Consider the following 13,077-nt stretch of genomic DNA (forward strand, 5'->3'; position numbering starts at 1 on the left):
TTATGTTTTTGAGATTTAGCCAGGTTGATACATGTAGCTGTGGTCTACTATATTCACCACTTTATAGTATCTATTTTTAAAATACACCCGCATTTATTAATCTCTATGCCTCGGATAATAAGTATTTAGATGAGGGGTCACCAAACTTTTTCTGCAGAGTCAAATTGCAAATATTTTAGGCTCTGGAGGTCAAACAGTCTGTGTTACCACAACTTCTCTCCGCTACAGTAGCCGCCAGCAGGCTCGGACAGTATGAAAACAAGCAGGTGTGTTCTAATAAAACGTTACAGAAACGGGGCCCTGGCTGGTTGGCTCAGCGGTAGAGCGTCGGAGGGCCAGAGCATCGCCCCCTGGTGGGCAGAGCGTCGCCCCCTGGTGGGCGTGCCGGGTGGATCCCGGTCGGGCGCATGCGGGAGTCTGTCTGGCTGTCTCTCCCCGTTTCCAGCTTCGGGAGGAAAAGATTTTTTAAATTAAAAAAAATAAAAAAAATAAAAAAAATAAAATAAAATAAATAAAAAAACAAAAAAAACGTTACAGAAACGGGCAGCAGGCCTGATGTTAACTTTCTCATTTACTGGTCACTCGGGTTCCCACTTTGGCGACTCCGGGCTTGTAGCATTTACCCGTTTCTCTTCTGGGCGCTCTTTTATTTAATTCCTTGTCGGAATTCTCTGTAAATCTTAAACACTCGCGAGTTGGTTACAAACTCCTGTCTGCTGCTCCTGTCATCTTTTTTGTCTGGGTTGTTGTTTGATGGAGTTTCTCATTTTAGTCAACTGCCGATCTGTTTCTTTATGGTTTGTGTCGGGAGCCGATCCACAACTGCTGGCTGACAAGGTCACAGCAGAAGAAGACCCACAACTGCTGGCTGACAAGGTCACAGCAGAAGAAGATCAAAAACTGCTGATTGACAAAGTCACAGCAGAGAAGACCAATGGCTGCGGGGTGACAAAGTCACTGCAGTGAAGACCAATGGCTGTGGGGTGACAAAGTCACCACAAAGGATAGGCACAACGATACTCCCCCCTTTGACTTTTTGAATTAATCTGGCCTTATATCCCCCCTTTTTCTGGGTGTGTGCTATTATTTGTGGCACAGGGATAATAGTACCGTGCTTTCCCTGTAGATTCGTAGTGATTTCTTTGGAAATGAGACAGAGGGTGTGAGTTCCACAGAAAAGCCTGTAAGCCCCTTGAACTGGGCTCATAGACATAAGAGGCTGGCTATGATATCCCTCGTAAAGGGTTAAGTTTGTAGAAGAATTCCTTCTTAATCATGTTAGAAAGAAGAGATTGTGACTTGTGAATGGTTAGGAGGCAGTGGCTGTGCACAGAGCACCCTTAGGCCTTCACTTAACATTTTTCTTCCCTAGCCTTTTCATGTGATAAGTAGAGAAACATTTCTTTCTTCCTTTCTTCTTTGATCTGCAAATAGTGGTATATTCTGAGAAAAATAGAGTCAGAACTTAACTAGTGTTTAAATATAATAAATAAGTAATATTTGATTAGACAATAGTATCTTAGATAAGGTATAGTAGGATGGCCCATTGTGTGGCCTAGAATGAGAGCGTAGTCAGCAAGAAAAGAATGTTTTACTAGAGAATTGTCTTTTGACTAAAGGCAATTGCTAGGCTTTCTCAATGAGATGTTCTCTTGAGATTCAAAAATGTAGGGAAATCCATGGAATGTCTTGTGTTGCTGCTGGGCTATCTTGCAAGTGCACTCTGCATATCTTTGGGTGAAAGCTATTCTTGATGTTATGTTAATTTCTTTAGAGGCAAGCCTTTTAGAACTAATAATCTAAAAGTTTTTACTGATGTTGTTATCGCTATTCAAGTTATTTTGTATTTTGAATGATTTGCTACCTGATTTGTGACTCATAGATGTAAATTAACTGTTATCCGGAAACATCAAAACATAGTGAAACAAAAGTAATAATTAACACCATGTGATTGTAACTCGGTGTGCGTGTATAAAAAGGGAGCTATACTAGCATTTGGTAGAGATGCCTGGCAGTAAATGCTAACCGGAGAATAAAGAGAAAGAAAAGAATTCGGCTCTCTCACTCCATTTTTGCCGACGCCGTCTCCTCCTGTGGGACCCCTGGATCACCGCCGGGGCTGGACCCCGGCAGGTTTGTACTTTCTGAGTCTTGGTTAAGAAATCCTTTCTTAATATAGTTTTCTCCTAATTTTCCACACGTATCCAATTTTGCTTCTTACGTTTTAATTCAATTGGAGTTTACCTGTGTGCTTGGTATAAAGTAGATGAGTTTAATTTTTCTATAAGCGCAATCAATTGCTCAGCTCTGATTATTGGCCAGTCCATCCTTGCATTGCTAGTCTACTGTCGGGGAGAAAAAATATCTTCCTCCTTCTACCCTTTTGAGCTCTGGGCTCCGGGCTGGGGCTGTGGTTAGGACTCCGCGCTCTGGACTCCAGGCTGGGACTCCGGGCTCTGGGCTGGGGGATTCTGGGCTGGGACTCTGGGCTCTGGGCTCTGGGCTGGGGCTCCAGGCTCTAGGTTCTGGGCTCTGGGCTGAGGCTCCAGGCTCTGGGCTGAGGCTCCGGGCTCTGGGCTGGGGCTCTGCAACAAAAGACTAACAGGCAAAGAGACATGAAAAATTAATATGAAAAAAAAATTAATATGAGTTTTATGTGACACGGGAGACTTCCTAAGGAAATGAAGACCCGAAGAAAGAGTTGAACCGCAGTGTTTTTGTATGAGGGTTGATGAAGAGTGGGCAGTTGTGGGGAAACGTGGAAAGGCAAAGGGGTCAGAGCTCAGGGTGGCAAACTGGGGGGAAGGGCAAGGCCCAGTCACGCAGATTCCTCTCCATGCTCCTCTGTCTTTGGAGCCAAGGGTGCTCACCTCCTCCAGGTACAGGGGTGCACCTCTCCCGTGAGGGTCTGGGACCTGCTTCCGGGGACAGTCAGAAAGTCCTTCCTGCACCTGCCATTTCTCTCAGATGCCCTCAGTTTAAAACACTGACCACACCAAGGTGCTACATCTTAGGGGAGCACGTCCAATGGTCCCATCTCTGTCCCATAAATAACCTCTTACATCTGCGGGTTTAGTTTTGGACTGTGTTTCGGTAAGCTGTCTGTTTCTGGGCCTAATTCCTGTAAGTTTATAATAAGTCCTGATATTTATTATTATTTTTTTCTTTCTTATTTTTTTTTTCTGAAGCTGGAAACGGGGACAGACAGTCAGACAGACTCCCGCATGCGCCCGACCAGGATCCACCCGGTATGCCCACCAGGGGGCGTCACTCTGCCGCGACCAGAGCCACTCTAGCGCCTGGGGCAGAGGCCAAGGAGCCATCCCCAGCGCCCGGGCCATCTTTGCTCCAATGGAGCCTTGGCTGCGGAGGGGAAGAGAGAGACAGAGAGGAAGGGGGGGGGGGTGGAGAAGCAAATGGGCGCTTCTCCTATGTGCCCTGGCCAGCAATCGAACCCGGGTCCCCCACACACCAGGCTGATGCTCTACCGCTGAAGGTCCTGATATTTAGAAGGTGACCCCACCACACACACACAACTTTTCCCCTTGCCTTCTTTCTTCAGAACGGTCTTAGTGTTAGCTGTGTGCTCACAGGTCTGAACTCCAGGATGAGCTCAGAATTCTTTATGGGGCTTTTGATTAACATTACAGTATGCTGAATTTATTAATGTTAGAGAGTGCTAACGGCTTTAGGGGGTACCGACTCTATCCATGAAGGCAGGGTGCTGCCTGCCTTCTTTTATGCGTCAATACACACATTTTAAACAGTTTTATAGACTATATAATGTATACATTATAAATTTTATAATTATAGTTTTCTTTAGAAATATCTTAACACATCTTCCTGTTACATGTATTCCTTGGTTATATAAATTCTCTGGCTCTTGTACACGGTAGTTTTAAAATTATAGTGTTGCCAGTATATGAGAATCCCCTTGAGTTTTATATGTTAATCTGAAACTCAGCAACTGTGATAAACTCTCTTAGTTCCAAAAAGTTTATTAGTTTCACCTTCTCTCAGATTTTTATTGCAGATGAGCATATTATCTATGATTTATTACTAGGTTTGTTTTTTCCTTCCCACCTGACCCCTTTTATTAACTTTTTCGGTTCTGAATGTATAGGTTAGGACCTGAATCCATCACATGGTTGATAGGGGGTTGTGCTGTCTCATACCTGACATTAAAGAAATGTTTCTTATTTAATCATTAAGTGTAACACTTTCTGTAGGTTTTCAGCAAATGGCCCCACCCTTCAATTATGGAAGAGCCTATTTCTAGAAAGTTATGAACCTTCACCCTGGTTTCTAAAATAGTTTTTTTTTTCTTTTTTTTTAATAGAAAATTTTCCCTTTTTTTAAAAAAAAATTTTTTTTTATTTTATTCATTTTTTTTAGAGAGACAGAGAGAGAGAGAGAGAGAGAGAGAGAGGAGAGAGAGACAGAGAGAAGGGGGGGAGGAGCTGGAAGCATCAACTCCCATATGTGCCTTGACCAGGCAAGCCCAGGGTTTCGAACCGGCGGCCTCAGCATAAAATAGTTTTTAATTAATATTTTCTTATGGAAGTAAGATATGTTCAGAGAAATAGCAATCAAATAGATGAACAGCAGGATGACCTGTTCCTGCCCCAGCCTTTCTCTTCAGACAAAATCGCTGTTGACATTTCTCTTTCCTTCCAAAAATTTTCAAAGCATCTGCAAGCACATGTTTTTATGCCCATTTTTTTTTCTCCACACAAATAGATCACACCGTCCATGCTGTTCTACAGTTTGCTTTTTTCCAGTAAAATAACTTGGATATTAATCTATATCAGTACGCATTGGTCTATGCCAGCTGTTCTCAACCTGTGGGTCGTGACCCCAGCGGGGGTCAAATGACCAAAACACAGGGGTTTTCCGATGGCTTTAGGCGACCCCTGTGTTTTGGTTGTTCGACCGGGTGGGGGTCGCGACCCACAGGTTGAGAACCGCTGGTCTACACCACTCTTTTTCAGGGCCCCATAGTATTTATTCCCACTGTATGGATGCCCATGACTGGTTTGACCAATTCCCTATTAAGGAATGTTAAGGATGTTTTTTTCTTGTCTGTCTATTGGTCTGCTTGTTGGTTATTGCACATAATACCTCAGTGAACATCCTTTGATATGTATCATTGTATGTTTGTGCAAGCACATCTGTAAGAGAAATAGGAAAGTCCCTATTTTTAAACTCCATTGTCTAACCCCCCAACCCCTCTCCCTCAATACCCTGCTCATCACAGACGGAGACCCAGGAAGCTCACACTTGCTTTGGTCAGGATCCTCTGAGACCTTCAGTTCCTCCTATCCCTGCTGAGCCAGGGTCACAGAGAGCAGCCTGTCTTCTGGCACTTGGTCTGTGGACCTGACAATTCCTTTTAGCCTGTCTCAGCCTCTGCGGACTTTGGACCTAGTTGTGTACCTGAACTCACAGTGTCTCCTGTGCCTTCCTCCTCCATGGCCTGCCCACTTGGGTGCCAGGTCTCTGCGGGTTCCTCCTCCTGACCCCTTGACCAGCCTGATCTTGGTCCAATGCCTTTGTAAAGGATCAGACTATGCCATCCGGAATACGTCACTCTAGCATAAGGACTGTTTTGGGCTGAAGGTAATTGAGAAAAAGCAGACATGGGAAGGGCTCTCATACGAATGTGCAGCCCCTCTCCATACTGAGAGCCAACCTTATCTCAAGAGATGGAGACAGTACCAATGTGAATCTGCATAAACCAACTCTCATCCAAACCCTCAGTAACCCTCCTCTCCCATTAGTGCCCCCAGCCCATACATTTACCTTCCCACAGTGTACTGCCCCTAGAAGCCCTCTCCTTTGTCTTGGCATTTTCCCACAATATGTTGCTTTCTTGTTAGAATGCTATGTAAGTCCCCAATTAAAAAAGGGTCTTCATTGCTTTTCTGTAAAAATAAGATCTCTGTGCCTTATCTCCTATTAATTTGTCTTGTGTCAGTGTAGTTTTAATTTGCATGCCCCAGACACCAAGTCTAAGAGAGTGGAGGAAAAATGCCCCCCCCCCCAGACACACACAAACACATTCCATGCTCTGTGCTCACCCACAGCCCCATGCAGGTCGAGCACCTGCGAAGGGCACTTACTCTGCTGGGTGCGAACTCCAATAATTCTTAACTCTCCCGGCGAGGAGTTCTTTGAAAATGAAAATCAGGTCAGGTCACTTCCTTTTAAAAAACTGTTATGGCTTCTCAACAGACTTAGGAGAGAACACAGACACCCCAGAGAGCCCTGCCTCTTGCTCCTGTCTTCTAAGCTCTTCCAACCACGGGATCTCAGTCTGTCCTTTCTCAGCTCTATCATTGTCACTTGACAGCTTTGAATTTGCAAGGCTCAGCCTTGTCCCCAACACTTCAGCCCCACCCATTAAAACAGGGGTCTCAAACTCGCGGCTTGCGGGCCGCATGCGGCCCGCTGAACAATTTTGTACGGCCCGCAGAATAATCCACGGGCTTACTTAATTTTATCCAAAATATTTTGAACTTCGTGGATTAGTCTGCGGGCCGCACAAAATTGTTCGGCGGGCCGCGAGTTTGAGACCCCTGCATTAAAAGTAGGTGTTATTCTTTATCATGGCACCTTTCTCCCTCTCAGGAATTTATCATCCACCCCCCACGAGAATGTAACTGACTTTCCTTGAAGGAATTCCCTGTCCCGATAACACTATGATAACACGATAACACGGTGTTAACCAACACACCCTACCTTCCTGAGGGTGTGGTAGAAGTTTGGCCAATCAGAGTCTCACTCTGGAATTTGATCCTTGACCCTCGTGGCATTAGAATTTACAACAACAACAACAAAGCAACTGGAAGGGATTCATTCCAAGGGTGGTGGCCAGAAGAGAAGCTGCTCTTTTCACAGACTGCCCTACCTTCCCACTCCCCCCTTCTCGCCTCACTTTTGCCCCTCCCCCTCCATTCCTCACCACCTGCATGGAGCAAGTCCCATGAGCTTTCCGGGGGTCCTTCCCCCAACCTCCCTTTCCCATCAATGTAGCTGGCTCCAGTTCTCTGCATTATAGGAACCCAGCCTGAGCCCACCTGCCGTGGTCCCCCCTCCTCTAGTAACCCCCACCCCACTCCCCTGGTGCCCAGCTCCACGTGGGTACACGGAAGCCCTCTATCTGTATCTGACACAGGAATAACAAAGGCTTACACTTCCTCAGGGGGAAAGGGCGCAGGTACTGAGAGAACTCTGGGGGGGGGGGAGAGGTGTCGAAGGGAGAGGTGTCATGGGGAGGATGGTGTGAACAAGAACTGGTAATTGCATCCTATACCTTTGTCTTGTTTCTGCTGCTTCCTTCTGCGGCTAACTGGCTCCCAGGAGGCATCCAGAGACCTGGGGGAAGCCCCTGTCCCATAAAGCCCTCAGTCCTAAAATGGCCCATCGAATCACCTCTACCATTGTGGATGGGATTGGTGGTCACTGTGTAAAGGTGTTTCTCTCCCCACAAGAGGGGACGCTTGTTGATGAGGGAGGGGAACAGATCCACAGTGACTCCACCTTCGAATAACTTTCTTGGTGCTGAAGACTGTTTCACCTCCTGACTACCTGTGCTGTGAAACTGCTTCCTCCTCTTTCCAACACCGATCTTTTGCTTCAAGCCAGTGAGAATGGGGACATGGTCCCTACATGCACTTTCTGGATAGAAGATAAAGATGCCCAGAAATGGGCCACTGGAGGTTCCCTGAGGGCGGGCGGCCGGCCTGAGGCATTCGCCATACCCCTGTGCACAGGCAGGTGGTAGAAACTCAGTGAATTGTCAAATAACTGGATTAATTTAACTGCTTACATTTTTACAAAAAAAGCTACCTTTGAAATAAAGCAAATTCTTTTCCATTTTCTTGTTCCAGACATGATGTCTCAGGGCTGGCAAATCACGTCCTCCACGAGCCCCGCAGAAGGGGCACTGCTCCCCTTGGCTGTCTGCACAGCTCTGGGTTTGGCCCACTTATCCTTACGGTTAAACCAAAGGCCGTGTTGCAAGTGTTGACAAAACGACATTCAAATGCCGCCACCACGACCACACCCAGGACTTAGGTAGGAATATCACCCCCACCGACTCACTGTTTCAATGACCACTCCGGCCCCTCACCGAAGACCCCTCTCAATGTATTCCGTAAACAAGTGGGGGACCCAGAACTGGGGCCTGGGCTTTCTTCTCTAGTCACTCTATAACTTCTCCTGTCTCCCTCACCTTGTGACTTCAAACATCTTGAGTGAACTAATGTTTTCCAGATTTGTGCCGATGGCCCTGACATCGGCTCCACATTCCAGACCCACATCTCCAATTAGCTATTTGACATCTCCCCGTGGATTGTCCCACCACCAGTCAACCTCCACCTGCGCCCACCTGGTCCCTCTCTCAGTGAGCAGCGCCTCCTGTGTCAGTTGCTTCCACAGAAAACTGGGAGCCCTGTTTTCTCCCTTCTTCCTCACCTCCCAAATGCAATTCATCTCCAAAAGATTTCTCAAGTCGCTCCTGTCCCTCTATCTATCTTCACTGCCATCACTCCCATGCAAGTCACTAGACTATCTCTTTGACGACGTCCCATGGGACCAAGAATTAAATCCAAATGTGCTCAGTTCCTCCTGACTCTTCAACCCCATCCACTGTATCTCTCCTCTGTGATCACGATTGTTGGCCACTCAGGGCATATTCTGGTTCCCTGGGCAGACAAACTCTTTCTGCCACAGGACCTTTGCATATGCTGTCTGGGTCCTCTCCTCTGCCTTGACTGCTCTCTTCTCCTCTGAATTTCTCTGTTAGACACCTTCCCTGGGCCCCTAGTTGTTCTCTCATAGCATCTAGAGCGGTGTTTCCCAACGTGGGGCCCACGCCCCACAGGGGGGCAATTCGATAGTTAAGGGGGGCAATTTGAAAATGGACTCGACAGGACTTTAACTCTTTCACCCCGGGCCATTTAAATGCAATGCTAGATATCAGTGCCAAATTTAACAAAAAATGCAATTCTTAAATAATTGCGGTAAATAATTATTAAGTATAATTTCATTTGACGAGACCAAAATATCAACTGGGTGATTGGTGTCATCAAGTAAACTTCGTCCTGGGTTCACCGTGGAGCATGCCATCTGCCGCAGGGAACCCCGGACGTTTTAAAAACTCGCTAAACAACACAGTTATTCTCACCTAATTGGCCCATCGCAACTTCTGTAGTGTTTCACATCATTCAGTTGGTGTTAATTTGAAATAAGTGTCAGTCAAAACTGTTGTAAAAGCTTGTTGATTTAATAAATATACATATATATATTGTATAGATATAATTGATAAGTATTTGATTTTATTTTTATCAATATTAAACTCTTTATTAAGTACTTCTTGCATCGGGGCTAGAAAGCACTAATATTTTATAAATATTATTGGGGCTATAATAGTGCATGCACGACAATTTTAATTTTAGAAGCATAACTTTCCAGAAAATTTTGTCAAGTGGAAAAAATATAGATATCTTTTGATTTACGGTGGTAGTGTAGTAAATGTGTTATATACATTTAAATAAATATGAATTTTTAGTATACGTTTACTCTATGTCACATTGAATATATTTTAACACATTTTTTTTTTTTTTTGGTATTTTTCTGAAGCTGGAAACGGGGAGAGACAGTCAGACAAACTCCCGCATGCGCCCGACCGGGATCCACCCAGCACGCCCACCAGGGGCAACACTCTGCCCACCAGGGGGCGATGCTCTGCCCCTCTGGGGCATCGCTCTGCCATGACCAGAGCCACTCTAGCACCTGGGGCAGAGGCCAAGGAGCCATCCCCAGCGCCCGGGCCATCCTTGCTCCAATGGAGCCTTGGCTGCGGGAGAGGAAGAGAGAGACAGAGAAGAAGGAGGGGGTGGGGGTGGAGAAGCAAATGGGAACTTCTCCTATGTGCCCTGGCCGGGAATCGAACCCGGGTCCCCCGCACGCCAGGCCGACGCTCTACTGCTGAGCCAACCAGCCAGGGCCAACACATATTTTAATATTAGTTTTTAATTGATCTTATTTTTATTTCTTATAGCCCATAGTAAAATGAGTGGTGCAAGCAAGAAAAAAACTCGTCAATATTCGGAGGAATATTTAAAATTTGGGTTCATACCCGCTGTTCACGATGAGCAGATTCCTTTTTGTCTTTTATGCCAGCAATGCTTGACCAACGAATCAATGAAATGAGGTCGTCTTGAGGCGCATTTGAAGGCGAAACATAGTGCTCATATTAATTCAGATTTGAGTTACTTTAAAACTTTAAAGAAAAATTTTGAAAAAAGAACAACATTAAAGTCTCTATTTACTGCTCATACTTCAACTAATAATCGTGTTCTTGAGGCTAGTTATCAAATTTCTTTATTCATCACTAAAACTGGAGAAAATCACACTATAGGAGATAATTTAATAAAATTGTCAATATCAGCATTTCTTAAAACAGTTCTTGAAAAAGATCACAAAGATGTAAAAGCTATGCCACTCAGTGACAATACTGTTAGCAGAAGAATAGACGAAATGAATGAGGATATTGAAAAACAACTTATTGAAAAGCTGAAAACAAGAAAATTCTCCTTGCAAATGGATGAATCAACTTTGAGAGACAGTGAGGCAGTATTGATAACTTACGTAAGATATATTGATAAAGGACATTTTGCTGAAGAAATGTTCTGTAAAAGATTAGAAAGCACCACTACCTCCAAAGATATATATAATAAGCTAAAAAACTACTTAGATGTCAATGATATACCAATGAAAAATATAACATCTTGTGCTGCAGATGGTGCTCCCAATATGATGGGCAAGAAAAATGGCTGCTTAAAATTGATGAAAGATGCGAATCCAGAAATGATTCTTGTGCATTGTGTTATTCATAGGGAAAACTTGGTAGCTAAAAACATCTCGCCTGTTCTGAATGAAGTATTACATACAGTAATAAAGTGTGTTAATGCTATTAAAGCTAGTGCCAAATGTGAGCGTCTTTTCAAGCTATTTTGTGAAGAACAAAATGAAAACCATGTGAGACTTTTACTTAATACTGAAGTAAGATGGCTATCTAAAGGAAACTGTTTGAAAAGATTTATGGAACTGTTTGATACTCTTAGTGATTTTTTAAGCGACAAACCTGAAATGAATTATCTGTTAACAATAGATGGTAAAGCATTTGTGAGTTATTTAGCCGATATCTTTGAAAAACTAAATATATTAAATAAGCAACTTCAAGGAACAAATAAAACTCTTGTCGATGCAAAAGCAAAGATATTTGGTTTCATTACCAATATTGAGTTATGTCAGAAACATATTAACAACAAAAACTTTAAACAGTTTCATTGGCTCCAAAAATGTGAAGTAACTGATACCGCTTTACTTGTTATTGTCAATCATTTGAATATTTTATCGGCTGATTTAAAAGAAAGATTTTCTGATTTAAAACAAATTGATTTCCCAACATGGATGATGCAGCCAATGTTAGTGGATTTGTCTGATATATCAAATAAATATGCAGTATCAAGAAGAACTCGCAGAATTGCAAAATGATGAGTCAGTTAAAGCTTTATTTAATATCAAAGGAGCGATGGCATGGCTTTGTGAGGAAACAGAAATCAAATACTCAAATTCAACCAAATGTGCAAGAAAACTATTGCTACCGTTTCCATCTTCATTTTTAGCTGAAAGTGGATTTAGTGCTGTAAATGATTTACTGGTGAAAAAAAGAAATCGGCTGGATATAACACAACGTGGAGACTTGAGACTAAAGCTAACCAAATTGGAACCTAATATAAAATCTCTGTGCAGCAAGCAGCAAGCGCAAGGATTACACTAAATTAAAATAATAAATTAATATAGAAAAATCTGTATTAAAATTATTTGGAATTTAAATTTCTGTTTTTCATTATATGTTTTGAAATTTTACTTACTGTGTTTTGTTAACAATTTCATAGTGATTTCTTCCTAGAACCTATCATTTATGTTTATTAAGTGAACAAATCAATTTTTTAATGTTAAAAATTATGTATGTTACATAGGGGGGACATAAAAATTTTAGAAAGGTTAAGGTAGGGCATGGCACAAAAAAGGTTGGGAAACACTGATCTAGAGTAATCTGTCACCACATATTTATTTTTATATATATATATATATATATATATATATATATATATATAGTTACATATATATTTTGTTGTTGTTGTTGTGTATATGTCTCCCCACAAGAATCTAAACTCCATGCAGGCAGGGAGATCTGGGCAGTTCTCTTTCTCCCACGATGGTGTTGGCACTTAGGAAAGCTTTTGGCATATATTAGGTGCTTGACAAATATTTGCGGGATGGACACATTGATGGTTCAAATATGCATTGCCAGCCAGCAACTCTCCCTGGGCGGCCCACTGAGTCGGTTCAAAACTGACTTCATTACTTCTCTCCCCAGTCTCTTTCTCCCTGAGTAACCCGGGTCTCAGTGAACAGCCCCATGGCCCCAGGGGCTACCACCACCTGCACATCTAAAGAGTCAAACCAAGTCTGACCTGCCCAGCCTGTCTCCTTAACAACTCTCAAACCTGAACCACTCTGAAGGTTTGGTTCAGCCTGCAGGCTTCATATCCTGTTGTCTCTGTGGCTTCTGACCCTTGGGAACCCCTCCATTCAGCGATGGCGTGGCACACCAGCAAAGCACCATGCTCACTTCCCCATGAAAACATGACTCATCCGTGTTCTTGGCTGGAGAGGCATCTCCACGTGGGGGTCCTGGACCTCTCTCTGCCCTACTCACCCTACCCTAGAGCGGGGCAGCTTCCCTGATCAGTGCGTTTGGGAGAAGGAACGGGGCCCCTTCTCCACGCTGACAATGCCCTGCTCCTCGGTGCTGGTGGCTTTTTAACTTAGGGGATAACTGGCAAGTCCATTGGGCAAGGAATCCTGGGAAGGCCAAGCTTGTTCTGTGATGTCCTCCACTCAGTAACAACAATGACGCTTTGGTCACCCCAGGAACCATCTCGTGCCTACCTCCTGGAATAGTGAACGTTGTCAGTTAACAGTGGGAAGGATGTAGAG

General features: G+C 43.9%; 1 long non-coding RNA gene across 1 annotated transcript; it reads left to right on the forward strand.

Moving 5' to 3' along the window:
* The first annotated feature begins 1,820 nt into the window (after positions 1 to 1,820).
* On the forward strand, positions 1,821 to 11,114 carry LOC136329227 (uncharacterized). The gene is made up of 3 exons (XR_010730166.1): positions 1,821 to 2,133; positions 7,893 to 8,079; positions 10,067 to 11,114. It is a non-coding gene; the product is annotated as an uncharacterized lncRNA (long non-coding RNA).
* Positions 11,115 to 13,077: the final 1,963 nt, after the last annotated feature.

Source organism: Saccopteryx bilineata, chromosome 3 (assembly GCF_036850765.1).
Source record: "Saccopteryx bilineata isolate mSacBil1 chromosome 3, mSacBil1_pri_phased_curated, whole genome shotgun sequence".
In the NCBI taxonomy this organism is placed as follows: Eukaryota; Metazoa; Chordata; class Mammalia; order Chiroptera; family Emballonuridae; genus Saccopteryx; species Saccopteryx bilineata.